Raw genomic sequence first — 14,634 nt, forward strand, 5'->3', positions numbered from 1 at the left:
GTATAAAAATATTTACATTACATAAATGCCTTACATTTAAGAATTATTTTTTAATTAATTAATATTTGTCGATTTTTTTGTTTATATTGAATACATTATAGCCTTATTGTTTTTGTTTATATCTTTACATATAAATACTCATATGTGACCCTGAAGCACAAAACCAGTCTTAAGTAGCATGGGCATATTTGTAGCAATAGCCAAAAATACATTGTCTGGGTCAAAATGATAATTTTTCTTTTATGCCAAAAATCATTAGTATATTAGCCTAAGTAAAGATTATATTTCATGAAGATATTTTCTACATTTCCTACCTAATTTTTGATTAGTAATATGCATTGAACTTCATTTGGACAACTTTAAAGGCAATTTTCACAATATTTAGATTTTTTTTTTGCATCCTCACATTTCCATAATAGTTGCATCTCAGTCAAATATTGTCTGATCCAAACAAAACACACATCAACTGTTTTTCATTAGTCAAACACACTGAAAGCATCAAGTTTACTTAATTATCATAAAATTTAAATGTATTATTTTTATTTAATTTGTTAGTATTTATTTATTCTTTTTAAATTGTATGTACTTTTTAACTTTTTAGAAATGTAAATTTATTAAAAAAAATTAAGTCTGATTATATATTTCTCATTTATATGCACAAGCTTTTAATCATTTATTACTAAGATGTTTTTCTTCACATCTCAGAAGCAGGAGTCTGTCCTTTTAATCTCAGTGTTATTTGGAAAGAATAATTAAGACATAAGTAAAATTTCAATCGTGATTTTCTTTGCCTGTATTGAGACTTTAAAACACTTTGTACAGTCTTCTCTCTGTGAAGATGAGATGTTGCATCTTACCAATCTGGCATTGGATGTCATGTCAGATGTTGTCACGTCTTCTGTCTTCCTCTGGTTATGCAACTGTCAGCATTAATATGTGACCCTGGACCACAAAACCAGTCTTAAGTCGCTGGGGTATATTTGTAGCAATAGTAAAAAAAAGTAAACATCATGTTACATTAAGATTTTTTGTAAAATTCCTACTGTAAACCTATCAAAATGTAATTTTTGATTAGTAATATGCATTGTTAAGAACTTAATTTGGACAACTTTAAAGGTGATTTTCTCAGTATTTTGATTTTTTTGCACCCTTAGATTCCAGATTTTCAAATAGATGTATTGTCCTATCCTAACAAACTATACATCAATAGAAAGCTTATTTATTGAGCTTTCATATGATGTATATATCTCAGTTTTGTAAAATTTAACCTTATGACTGGTTTTGTGGTCCAGGGTCACATATGATAAACTCTATCAGCAGACAACAGCATTTAAATCAACATTCAAGTGCAACATGAACATTGTGCATTGCATTGTGTTTCAGTTCACAGCCCTTTGCTTAATGCATGTGAATCGTCTGATGTTGCAGTGATTTAGCCATAGTTTTTTCACTTTAATTTTATTTGCAATGATGCATTGAAATCAACTGTCATTCAACTTTTAAATGCAGGATTTTCATGTTTTTCTTGCAGAACACAATATGCGATAGATTAAAAGTTACAGAGAAATGTTTATTTGAACAAGACTGTAGTAAACTAAATTGACTGGGTTTCCATCCGGTCTCTCCTCGAATGATGATAATCAAGCGTCTTGCTGTCCAGTAACCTGTGGTCATTCAGCCTACAGCCTTAGTGTCGTCTTTCATTGATAAAACAATCCTACATAAACAATGCACAAAGGCTTCAAAAGCAAAGAGGGAAACCAGTTCACTTTTGTATTGTGGAAGAATCATTTTTAGTTTTTAGTTTTGTTTTCAAAGGTTCTTTAAAGAACCATCTCTTTCTTTTCCTTTTTATAATCTGAACTGAAGAACCTTTTTTTTGCCACAAAGAACCTTTTGTGAAACAGAAAGGTTTGTCAGATGTTAAAGGTTCTTTATGGAACCATTTAACCCCCTGGGGCCTGAGGTGTTTTGGGGCCCTGAAGAAGTTTTGACATGCCCTGACATTTGTGCTTTTTTCAGTATCTTAAAAACATATGAATGGTTAAAGTCAGATTACATTGTAATCAGCACATATTGGGCTACAATAATATGCAAGCAACATTAATGTGCATGTTTGTGTTTTTGAGAAAACTATGTTTATGCGTGGTTATTGAAAATCTAAAGTTTTGAAGTCACTGAAATAAGGCCATGAAGCACATACAGGACATTTCTTTACAACACTTTAGATAATTGGATGTCGTAGGCTAGAATTTTTTCAACCAAATGATGTGAAAATCATCTCGTTCACTCGTTCAGAGAAAACAATATATTGATTTAAATTTTATAAAACATGTTTTGTGATCGAAAGGGATTATTCATAGGTGTGGCAATGGCCCATGAATATTTAGCAATTCACACCTGAAAGACAAAAGGGCCCTCCCTAATGGCCCCATCAATGTCTGACTTGACTATAGCAGGTAAGGAAACAATGTGAAAAGATTCAGAGAAAGGAGTTTTAGATTATTTTTATTTTATTTACTATCACTGTATAAACAAAACATACATAATGAAGGTCAAAGACACATTATTGAGCTCCCTCATCTAACCACACAGATGTGCACAGACTTTGTGGCATTTCTGGAAACTTCTTCTGAATTCTGTTCAACAAATGAAACAAATCTTACCTGCTATTTTGTGTGCCCTTAAAAAAATACAAAAAAAGTCAAAAACTTGTTTTACACTAGAATATCAGTGTAGTTGAACATCTCAAGTTTCTAGTGCTCTGAGAGGAAAACAGTTTGAAGGGACTCAAGGGAAAGAGGGCAGGATTCATCTTTTGAGCAGGTTTGAGATCACTACAAAAACAAAACAAACCAAAAATCATATCAGGATCATCTGTCAGAATACAGTCTATACTCTAGAATTTGTACTAATGTAAAAAAAAAGGACATGTAGTATCTAAGAAACTAATAATTATCGTTTAGCACTATATTACTAATAAACGTGATGTAAACACACATTCAGTGTAAGCACTCATATTACTTTTACACTGTTATACAATAAAATAAATAAATAAAGTATGATTCTACATTCATAAAGATATCGTCATAAATGCATCTCACAGTCATAATCACATCGTCTTTCTAGAACATTATAAATATCCTGCCATTGTAAGAGATGCAATGCAATCAAACGTACTTCATAATGTTTCATTTGATAAAGTCAGGAATTTTAATTTGGAATAAGTCTAACTAGTAAAATGTGTACATGTTTTGTCAAAGTAAATAACAGCGAAAGCTAGTAGGAAAATGAAAGTAAGACTTACTCATGTAAATGTCTCCTCCTGCTGGGTTTGCGTCGCATCGCGTCCTTCTTAGGATTGAGGTACATATAAGTCTTATTCCTCACAGCATGTCTTCATTCAGTAACAAACTGTAACCAAGATGAACTTGAAGTCATGTTGCTTTGTTGCGGTGATGTGGGAGTTTCCTCGTGTACAGATAATCCGGTCCTTGCCTTGCTAGTAGCACATGGCTAATTTGCATGGCAAAAGATTTCGCGATAGTGGGCGCGGTCACATTAGAGATAATTAGTTGGAACTGGATAGACTAGACATCTCCTTGGTTTCATATAGATTAATTTATCACAGATTATTTGTTTTTGATAAAACTTACTTTGTTTAAAAGCATAAATCTCAAGCTTTCAGTAGATACCACGTTTATGTTTGTGTGCTAAATATTCACCGTGTTTGAATGATATAAGTGACGCATTTCTAAAAGCAGTTCACGGAGACAGAGAAAACAGAAATCACCCTGTTTGTTTTCTTTATTCTAAATAAAAAAACACAACTTTCTGCTGTTCTTTTGAGTGTGCCCAAATAAAAGTACACGCTTTACAGTTTCCATTGATGTATATCTCTAATGTGTATGACTTAAACCGACAGAGCATTTTTAGTGTCTTTTGCGCTGATCTTAAAAAAAGTAGGTTGGTCACGCCGGCGTGACCGTCGGCCCCAGGGGGTTAAACAAAAAAGGTTCTTCTACGGCATCGTGAAGCACCTTTATTTTTAAGAGTGTACTCCATCTCTTCTGATTGATATTTTTGACTTTCTTAGCAAGTAAAAGGTCTTTTAGTGTAATTGTAAAAACTTTCATCTTCATGTGTGTTTTTGCTGTCAAATCTTTACTGATTTTTATGAAGAATAGCTGTGATATGTTAGTAATATTTCCAGATGAACACTTACTGGACTGAATCAGCTTCACTTTACTTGAATATCTGTAAAACCGTGTTTAGATGTGAGTCTCAAATATGATCATCAGGCTTTTAAGGAATGTTGATTTGTTCTTGGATCAAATACGTTAAGATTTCCACGTCAAAAGAAATTTCCAAAAGTGATTTTATGTCCATAGAAAGCACATTAAATGTAAGTAAAGTGTCTACTTTTATAAGGTTTCAAATTAGTTTTTGGAGAATAAACTGTCAAAAATGGTCTGAAATAATGTTACACTGTCATTCAGTGTAACACAACATTTATGTAAAAGTTTAAACAACATGCTTATTCTGACTTATATTAAAATATATAATAAAGAATAAGGTAACATCTTAAATTTTATTGGGTTTTAAATGAATAAAAAAGTCTTACTGACAAATGAGCTGAAGCTAGGATAGTAGTATTTGAGGTGAAAGAAATCTGCCTTCAAATGTCATAAATTGATTTTTGTTGTAAATACGGCTGACAAGATTGTTTCACTGAATGACATTTTAGTGGGTGTCTTCTGTGAATTAGGGAAAAATGTATGATATTTCTTTTTTGCTCAGAAAAACAAAAATGCAATTAAATTAAACAGAAAACTGTTCAATTGGATTGCATTGCATTATATGTTTTGATCATTAAACATCATCTTACTAAGACATATTATTGGAGGTATAGCATTTCATGCTTATTTCAGGTAACAAAAGTGTTCTTATGCTTTTAGTTTTAGCTAACTATGACAACCCTTTTGAGACTAAAGTACGACAATTAAATATTTAAATAAACCAGACCTTGGAAAGTATGAAGTATGAGGTTAAATGGATGTTTTAATGCAGCTTAATTAAAAAAAAGAAAATCTGTTTGTATTAATAAAAGTCAATTCCTTTGGGTCTGTAGTTGAATAAACACTGATACGTGATCTGAAGAAATGTTGGCTGATTCATCATGTCTGCATGTGTTCCCTGAGCCATATCAAAATATAAACAGACCTCAGAGCGTTTAATATCTCAGATATGAGCTGGTTTTGATGGAAAGGGTGTGGAGATGACTTTTTGATGGCCTTTTTTGTTGACTATATGCTGAGAGTGATGTATCAGATGACAATACCATAGTAAAAAAAATGAAAAGTGTTGACAGCAGGATGTTTTTGCAAGATCTTTACTGCTGCACTTTGAGGAATTTTTTGTAGTGCATCAAGTCTGGCCAGATCTCTTATATTAATGATATTAAACTGATATGCAGATAAAATTAATATGTGTGTTTATGATTAATTATTGCACTTTGAATAGGCTTTGTATGTAACAATTCTAATTATACCATTAATGAGCATTATTAAATGTTTTGGACATGCACTATGGTATATGAATATAATATGACAAGCATTTAGTTTCACAAGATTATAAGCAAAGACCCAATAAATCAAATTAATAAAGTACTATTTTAGACTAATATAATCTGACTTTCTTTATGTACTATAGCGCCCTCTTTTGACAAATGAAAGCACTTCTCTTTTATGATGCTTTTTTCTCATTAACTGAGGTTCCAGATTTTACCACTAGAGGGTAGCTGTCAATCATCAATGAAAAATCATTTCTTAAAAGTCACCACTTTTGACCGCTTTGACCTAGGTCATGTATACATGACAATGGGCAATAAGGGTTAACATATATAACTCTTTAGAACACACACGCACACGCACACACACACACACACACACACACACACACACACACACACACACACACACACACACACACACACTCAGCTGCTAAGTAAGATTTTTAATGCTTTTTTAAGGAGACTTTTCTGCTCATCAAGGTTGTGTTTATTTAATTAAAAATACAGAAAAAAAAACTGTCATATTGTGGAATGTTAATGCAATTTAAAAAAGTGGTTTTCTATTTTAATATACTTTAAAATATAATTTATTCCTGTTATGCAAAGCTGATTTTTCAGCATCATTACTCCGGTCTTCAGTGTCACATGATCCTTCAGAAATCATTCTAATATGCTGATTTATTAGCAGTTTTGTTCTGCCTAATATTTTTTAGAACCTTTTTTTTCAGGATTATTTGATAAATAAAATGTTAAAAGAACAATAAACACCTTGTTCAAAGTTTGGGGTCAGTACATTTTTTTTCTTTCTCTTTTTGAAAGATATTAATACTTTATTTCAGCAAGGATGTGTTAAATTGATTAAAACGACAGTAAAGATTTATATTTTTGGAAAAGATTTCTATTTTGAATTAATGCTGTTCTTTTTAACTTTTTATTAAACAAAGAATTCTGAAAAAAATATTACAGGTTCCAAAAAATATTAAGCAGCACAACATTTCCAACATTGATGATAATAAAAGTATTAAATTATTTTTTTCATTTAGTTTAGCTTGATGTACTAAAATAACTAAATAAACTAAAACTGAAATAAAAATGAAACCATATAGATGTTATATATATATATATATATATATATATATATATATATATATATATATATATATATATATAAATCTTCTATGAAAAATAAAAGAAATGTTTGGGGAAATGCTGAGCTTTTACATGAAATAAAAAGTAAATGGTGATCATGGACAGTTCATTTTCGCATGTACTGTTCCTTTAAGGAAGTGAGCTGATGAACTGATCTTATCTGCAGTTTTAATGTAAGTTTTGCCAAAATGCTCTTGAAGCCAGAATTTTTTATGCCTGGGCCACAATATGTGGAATATGATGAAATGTGACACTGAGCTGCTAGAATTCTGGAATGTTGTTTAGTTTTCCTTCAGGTCCTGTTCCAGTTTTCTAAGAGATTATTTTATTACTTTGAAATTTCATTTTACTGATTCACATAAACCGATTCAAATTCAACATTCCAGACTGAAACACTAATTCACCATTTCTGTGATACATGTAGCATTCCATCACTTGCTCACCAATGGATCCTCTGTAGTGAATGGGTGCCGTCAGAATGAGAGTCCAAACAGCTGATAAAAACATCACAATAATCCTCATGCAATACACACCACCCCAGTTCATAAATTAACATCTTATGAAGCCGAAAGCTCTTCATCCAAAAGCTGCTGAGTCCAAAATTCGTAATAACGCTTCCACCAGTGAAAAAAAAATCCATCTCCTCTTGTCTCTAACATCAAAATCCAGCCATTTTTGTATAGAGCTGTTTTGGCTTGTAAACGGTGCTTGATCTGTGCATATCTCTCCTGATTCAGACCAGACCACTTTCAATGGAGAAAGCAATTTTATTGATAAAGTAATTATATTTTAGCCAGATGCAGTGGCTTAAAATTAAAAATTATGGATTTGGCTCTCATAATCATGCTTTTTTTTTTTTTTTTTGGTTTCACAAGATTAGATCTGATGGACTGGAGTGGTGTGGATTACTTGTGAATTATTGATGGTTTTTTGGACTTTAATTCTGACGGCACCCATTCACTACAGAGGATCCATTGGTGAGCAAGTGATGCAATGCTACATTTCTCCAAATCTGATGAAGAAACAAACCCATCAACATCTTGCATGACCTGAGAGTGATTACATTTTCCGCAAACTATTCCTTTAGACAGATGAAAAAATTAAAAATTAAAGGGTTTTTGAAAGCAGCTGCTATTTTTAGCAATAAAACCTGGGACATTTTTAGCCCTCAGACCATCCAAAATGAGTTTGTTTCTTCATCAGTTTTGAAGAAACATTGCATTCCATCACTTGCTCACCAATGGATCACAATAATCCACAAATAATCCACACCACTCCAGTCCATCAATTCACATCATGTGAAATATAATATATGTGCGTAGATTCTGACGTGAGAGGAAAACAGGAGATGGACTTTTTTACTTTTTCAAAAAAAAAAAAAAAAAAAATACACTTATGACTTGTTTTGTGGTCCAGGTTCATATACAGTCAAGCCCGAAATGATTCATACCTCTGGCAAATTCTGACTTAAAGTTACTTTTATTCAAGCAGCAATCATCATTGTGGAACAAAAATTTGTTCAGCTTTTATTTACATTTGAACAAAAAGTGGCATGTCCAAAATTATTCATAACCTTTGCAAACTGTTATAGTCTATGGCATAAAAAAGCCTTCATTTGGCATAAAAAAAGGAGAAGCTTTTAACCCTAATGTTTTGGGGGTGTTTTTCAGCCGATGGACCAGGGAACCTAATCACAGTAAACTGCATGAAAAATGAGCAATACATCAAAATTCTGAACAACAACATCAGGCAGTCTGCTGAGAAATTTGGCCTTGGGCACCAATTGCATTATCATTTCACAATATTAGTTTTTTTTTCTGTATTTTAATTAAATAAATACAGCCTTGATGAGCAGAAAAGTCTCCTTTAAAAAGCAGTAAAAATCGTACTGATCCCAAACTTTTTTTTGCTGCATTTATTTGCATTTCTTTGATCAAAAATCCAGTAAAATCTGTAAAATTAATTTAAAATAACTGTTTTCTATTGTAATATATTGTCAAATGATCAAAGCTGAATTTTCAGCATCATTACTCCAGTCCTCAGTGTCACATGATCCTTCAGAAATCATTCTAATATTCTGATTTGCTGCTCAAGAAACATTTACATTTTATTTTTCAAGATTCCTTGATGAATAGAAAGTTCAAAAGAATAGCATTTATTTGAAATAGAAATCTTTTGTAACATTATAAATGTCTTTATCAAGTTTTGATCAATTTAAAGCACCTCTGCTAAATAAAAATATTAATTTCTTTTAAAAAATCTTACTGACCCAAACTTTTGAACAGTAGTTCCACATACTCTGCCTGTATTTCAGATATTTTTTTCACACACTACTGCATCTTCTTAATGAGTGTCACAAAGTTCCTGAGACTCCAGAATAAATGTGTCTCACATTCTGAACATGCTATCAGCGCTGCGGGACTCGACGGACAGTCTTAAGTTGCTCCGTAGCCTTGAAGCAGCGACAGAGAAACACAATCACCCTTGAACTTTAAATGTGATTGTGAATGAGGGATGTCGAGGATCTGAGGCTCCTCTGGTTTCAGTGGAAGTACATGAGCTCAGCAATATAATAAGCTACTGTATGGAAACTTTAAACACATTCAGCTCGACTAACATAGTGTTGGTCAAATGTACAGCTTGAATAGACTGTAAGCTTCTTTAGATTCAAGCATCTGTCAGATGGAGTCATAACTTACAGAAGTAGATGATGATTTAGTTATTTATATGTATGCTATATTATAGGTGACAGAAATTATGTCAAGGATTAAATTTGAACAGAAGTGACAGCTATAGCATACATATGTGCCTGTGTTATTTTAGTTTTTAATATATAAAAAAATAATAATTATTTTGCATTTTTTAATTATATTATATTATATTATATTATATGATATTATATGATATTATATTATATTATATTATATTATATTATATTATATTATATTATATTATATTATATTATATTATATTATATGTGACCCTGGACCACAAAACCAGTCATAAGGGTCATTAAATAAAATTTATAAAATAATTATTATTTTACATTGGTTTTATTATATTATATTATATTATATTATATTATATTATATTATATTATATTATATTATATTATATATGAGCAATATCACACTCAGACGTTTCTTAGTACTAAACACTATTGAATACTACTATTATTTATGTAAAATACTAAATACCAATATTATTTATATAAAATAATATTTATTTAATAATAATATTTAATAAACAGCAACAACAGCCATCATAAAAGTTGCTAGGCAATCCAGTCAAAATTACACAGGCAGCGCTCTGATATACAGCATTGAATTTACATACACATGACGAGAACAAATAATAGATTAATGAGACCAAAGACTGCTTGTTAGATTTGCCCAAAATGAATTATATCTCATGTTTAACCACTATAGAGACATCAGAGCCACCGGTAAATTTCAGAAGATCTGGCCGAGGTGAGGCACTCTCGGGCGGGTTCATGAGTGCAGAATGGCCCTCTCATGTCCAAAAACGCAGATGCAAATTTTCAAATAGACATGATCTTTAATAACAAACTGCATATTTGAACTATAAACAATTGCATTCTCGCCTGAAAACCCCTTAAAAGGGTCATTGTACAAGGGATGTAAAACTCACTCAGTTTGTGTACACAACCACCCTACAATGATAACATTTTTATTTATTTATTTATTTTATTTTTTAATCTTTAAAAGTAATAACTCAGGTCATTCTCAGCTTCTTGTTGGTGTGACGACAGACAGACAGAGGCCACTCCCACAATAGTTGATTGACATGAGCGCCTTACCTTAGACCCGCCCTAACCGAGCTGAAACAGTCCGACTCCGATCGCCATTGAGTGACTCAGGTGCAGACAAGAATGTTTTAGATTGAGCGATTGAGGTGTTCTGTTGTTGGATGTAATAATGAACATAGCAGTAGTCATTTACTCCCGACATCTGAGCCGCTGAAGACGCAGAGGATAACGTTACTTTCGTTTTTAAAAAGAAAAGCGCCGATCCCGATCTACATATGCATCTATGTTCATGTGATTTGTTCCTGATGCAGCTTCAACCACAGCAGAAGTGAGTATAAGGGGTTTTTATGCATATTTGAAAACGGCCTTTCTAAATAATGTGCTTGTTGGCAAGTTTCGTGGCTAAATGCGGCTAAAATAAACATTACGGCTCATAATCCCACATCAGAGAGGGGCGGGGCGAGCAGAGCTCATTTGCATTTAAAAGGGCCATGCGATAAAAGGAGTTGATTTTTTTGCAGAGCAGATTTTGACAAGGTAAAAGGGTGTTTTTTTTTACACAACTATTGAGAATTTTTATCCAAAGTATATTATAGACTTCTCATTAAGACCGTAAAGAATCATATCAACTTGTTGAAAATAAGCATCTGATGACCCCTTTAAAACTACATACTGTGACACAAAAACAGTAATATTTATAAAGTGAGACTGGATTCAGGTGTCCGCCATGACACTCGCTACAAGAAGTACCGCAAACGGAGTGATCCGATTACAAACTGTGAAACGGCTGTTGGAGTTCTGATATTGCGCTAATATCGCACTCCTATCCAATCAGATTTGAGGACCAAGAGAACTGTTGCTATAAATTATATGTGACACTGGACCACAAAACCAGTCTTAATGGTCAATTTTTTTGAAATTGAGATTTATACATCATGATCATCATTATACATTAAAAAAAAAGCTGAATAAATAGGTTTTCCATTAATGGTTTGTAAGGATAGGACAATGTTTGGTCGACATACAACTATTTGAAAATCTGAGGGTGCAAAAAAATCACCTTTAAAGTTGTCCAAATGAAGTTCTTAGCAATGCATATTACTAATTAAAAAAACAAGTTTTGATATATTTACAATAGAAAATTTACTAAATATCTTCATGGAACATGATCTTTATTTAATACCCTAATGATTTTTGGCATAAATAAAAATTGATAATTTTGTCCCATACATGTATTTTTGGCTATTGCTACAAATATACCTGTGCTACTTAAGACTGGTTTTGTGGACCAGGGTGACATATTATATTATATTATATTCTGTTGGCTGTAATAACCCTGAGTGTGTATTTCCTGAAGTGTTTAGAGTGGTGGAGTGTTAGGCTTCATTCTCAGGACCTCAGCTAAGCTCTTGACTCACACTAACGATTCCGTCTATTCCCAAGGTGCCCACATGCTTTTTTGGGTGTTTTTACCATAATAGGGCATGAGGAGATGTAGATACACTTCCTGTGGGAGGATCTTGTTCCTTTCAGCGATGCAACTACACTCTTTCTTTCTCTCTCTCTCCACTGTACTTCTATCACTTGTCCTTCTTGTGGTTTCTCAAATGTGTTTATTTAAATCAAGAAAACCTTGAGGAGGTGCACTGTGTGCACCATGCATACAGCATGCAACAATAACAACAGCAATAAAATATGGTTTCTTGAAGCTGCATGAGAGAAAATAAAGATTAAGCATTAAAACTTACTTTCCTCTATTCATACTCTTCTGCTCGCCAGGGCTGCATTAATTTGATTAAAAATACAGTAAAATCCGTAAAATTGTGAAATAATTTTATAAGTTAAAATATCAGCTTTCTATTTGAATATGTATTAAAATGTAATTTATTCATGCAGTCAAAGTTGAATTTTTCAGCGTCATTATTGTAGTCATCGTCTTTCAGAAATCATTCCAATATGTTGAAAATATAAATATTTTTTTTGAAAACCATGATGCATTTTAATTTTCAGGATTCTTTGGTGAATAGAAAGTTTTAAAGAGCAGCATTTATTTAAAATAGAAATCTTGTGTGACATTATAAATGTCTCTGCTGTCACTTTTGATCAATTTAATGCATTCTTTATTTATTTATTTGTTTATTGAAGTAACCACATGTATTTTAGTTTTTGTGCTGAATGTATTTTTTGTTTATATATTTATTATATTTTAATTATATATAAAATTTTATCTAAAATGTTAAATGATTGATTTATTTAGTAATAAGGTTATTTATAATTATTAAAATAAAGTTCAGATTTTTGTGCAAAATTATTTTTTGCGTATAGAGTTAAATGTGTTATTTAAATGAATTAAGAGTATATTTAATTATATATAAAATCATAGAAAAATATACATTTCTTTATTTATTTAATAATAATAAAGGTATTTATAATTATTAAAATAATGTTTTCGATTTTCGATTAGATTTTGTTGAAAATTATTTTTGTGTGCACAGTTAAATGTTTTATTTAAATATTCTAAATTAAGAATATATTTATTATATATCAATTTATATATAAAATGTACATTTATTTATTTGTTTAATAATAAAGTTATTTATAATTATTCAATTAAGTTTACCATTTTAGATATGATTTTGTATGTAACCACATATAGATTCGTTTTTTGCGCTGAATTTATTTTTTGTTTATATATTTGAATGTGTTGTTTATTATATTTTAATTATTTATAACATTTTATCTAAAATGTAAAAATATTTATTTATTTAGTAATAAACTTATTTATAATTATTAAAATAAAGTTCAAGATTTTAGAAGAGAATTTTGTGCAAAATGAATTTATTTGCATATATAGTTAAATGTGTTATTTAAATGAATTAAGAATATATTTAATTATATATAACATATGTTTAATAATAAAGTTATTTATAATTATTAAAACAAACTTTACGATTTTAGACTCGATTTTGTAAGTAACCACATCTAGATTAGTTTTTGTGCTTAATAATTGTTTATATCTTTGAATGTTCTAAATTTAGTGCTGATTTGCTTCTCAATAAATATTTGTGATTATTATCAATGTTGAAAACAGCTGTTCTTCCCAATATTTTTTGTGAAAACCATGATGCATTTTCATTTTCAGGATTCTTTGATGAATAGAAAGTTTAAAAGAGCAGTATTTATTTAAAATAATATAAACATTATGTGAGATTATAAATGTCTCTGCTGTCACTTTTGATTAATTTGATGCATTCTTATTGAATAAATCACCTCACCTCAACTTTTGAACAATAGTATATATGTGTGTGTGTGTGTGTGTGTGTGTGTGTGTGTGTGTGTGTGTGTGTGTGTGTGTGTGTGTGTGTGTGTGTGTGTGTGTGTGTGTGTGTGTGTGTGTGTGTGTGTGTGTAATTTATATATACTTACTAAGCAACTAAACCGAATTCACTAGAGCAGATCTGTCAGTCATTGCTGCTGGATTACCACAGTTGTTGTGTTTTATGTTGCACAAGGCTTTTAAAAATGTTATCATTTCATTATTGACTGTATTTTAAGACCCAGCAGCTGTTAGGATTCTCCAGGCTTGAGCCAAGGCCCTTGAGACCACATTACCATCATCCTCCACTTGAGCTGGTAAATATCAGCCTCTTGTGTGTTTAATATCATATATATATCATGCTCAAAACTGAACAGTAATGCACATTTGATGCATTTAACAAATAATGTACAGCTATTCATTATTTCAAAATAAAACCCTAACAGGTTTCGTATCATCCTGAAGGCATTTATTTTGTCATTGAACATTATCCTGCTAATGTTCTGACAACTTACTATATAAATAAACAGATAGACATGGAATATTGAAATATTTGAGTTGATTATGTGAGAATAGAGTGGAATGAGATAAAGCAGCTATAATCAATTCATATTAATTCTATTATTCTGAATGATTATCTATAAAATGTAAGTCTTAAAGCAAGCCAGTGTGAAACAATGCGGTCATTCCTCATGAACACAGCAGAAAACAATTCAGATTTGCACAAGCATTTTCATCTCAGACTTTTCCTTGGCTTGGAATTCAGTTTTTTCCATTTTGTGCTTTTTTTCCACTTCCACTCAAGCAGCCAAACCAACCCTGTTATTA

Source organism: Garra rufa, chromosome 10, assembly GCF_049309525.1.
Source record: "Garra rufa chromosome 10, GarRuf1.0, whole genome shotgun sequence".
Classification (NCBI taxonomy): Eukaryota; Metazoa; Chordata; class Actinopteri; order Cypriniformes; family Cyprinidae; genus Garra; species Garra rufa.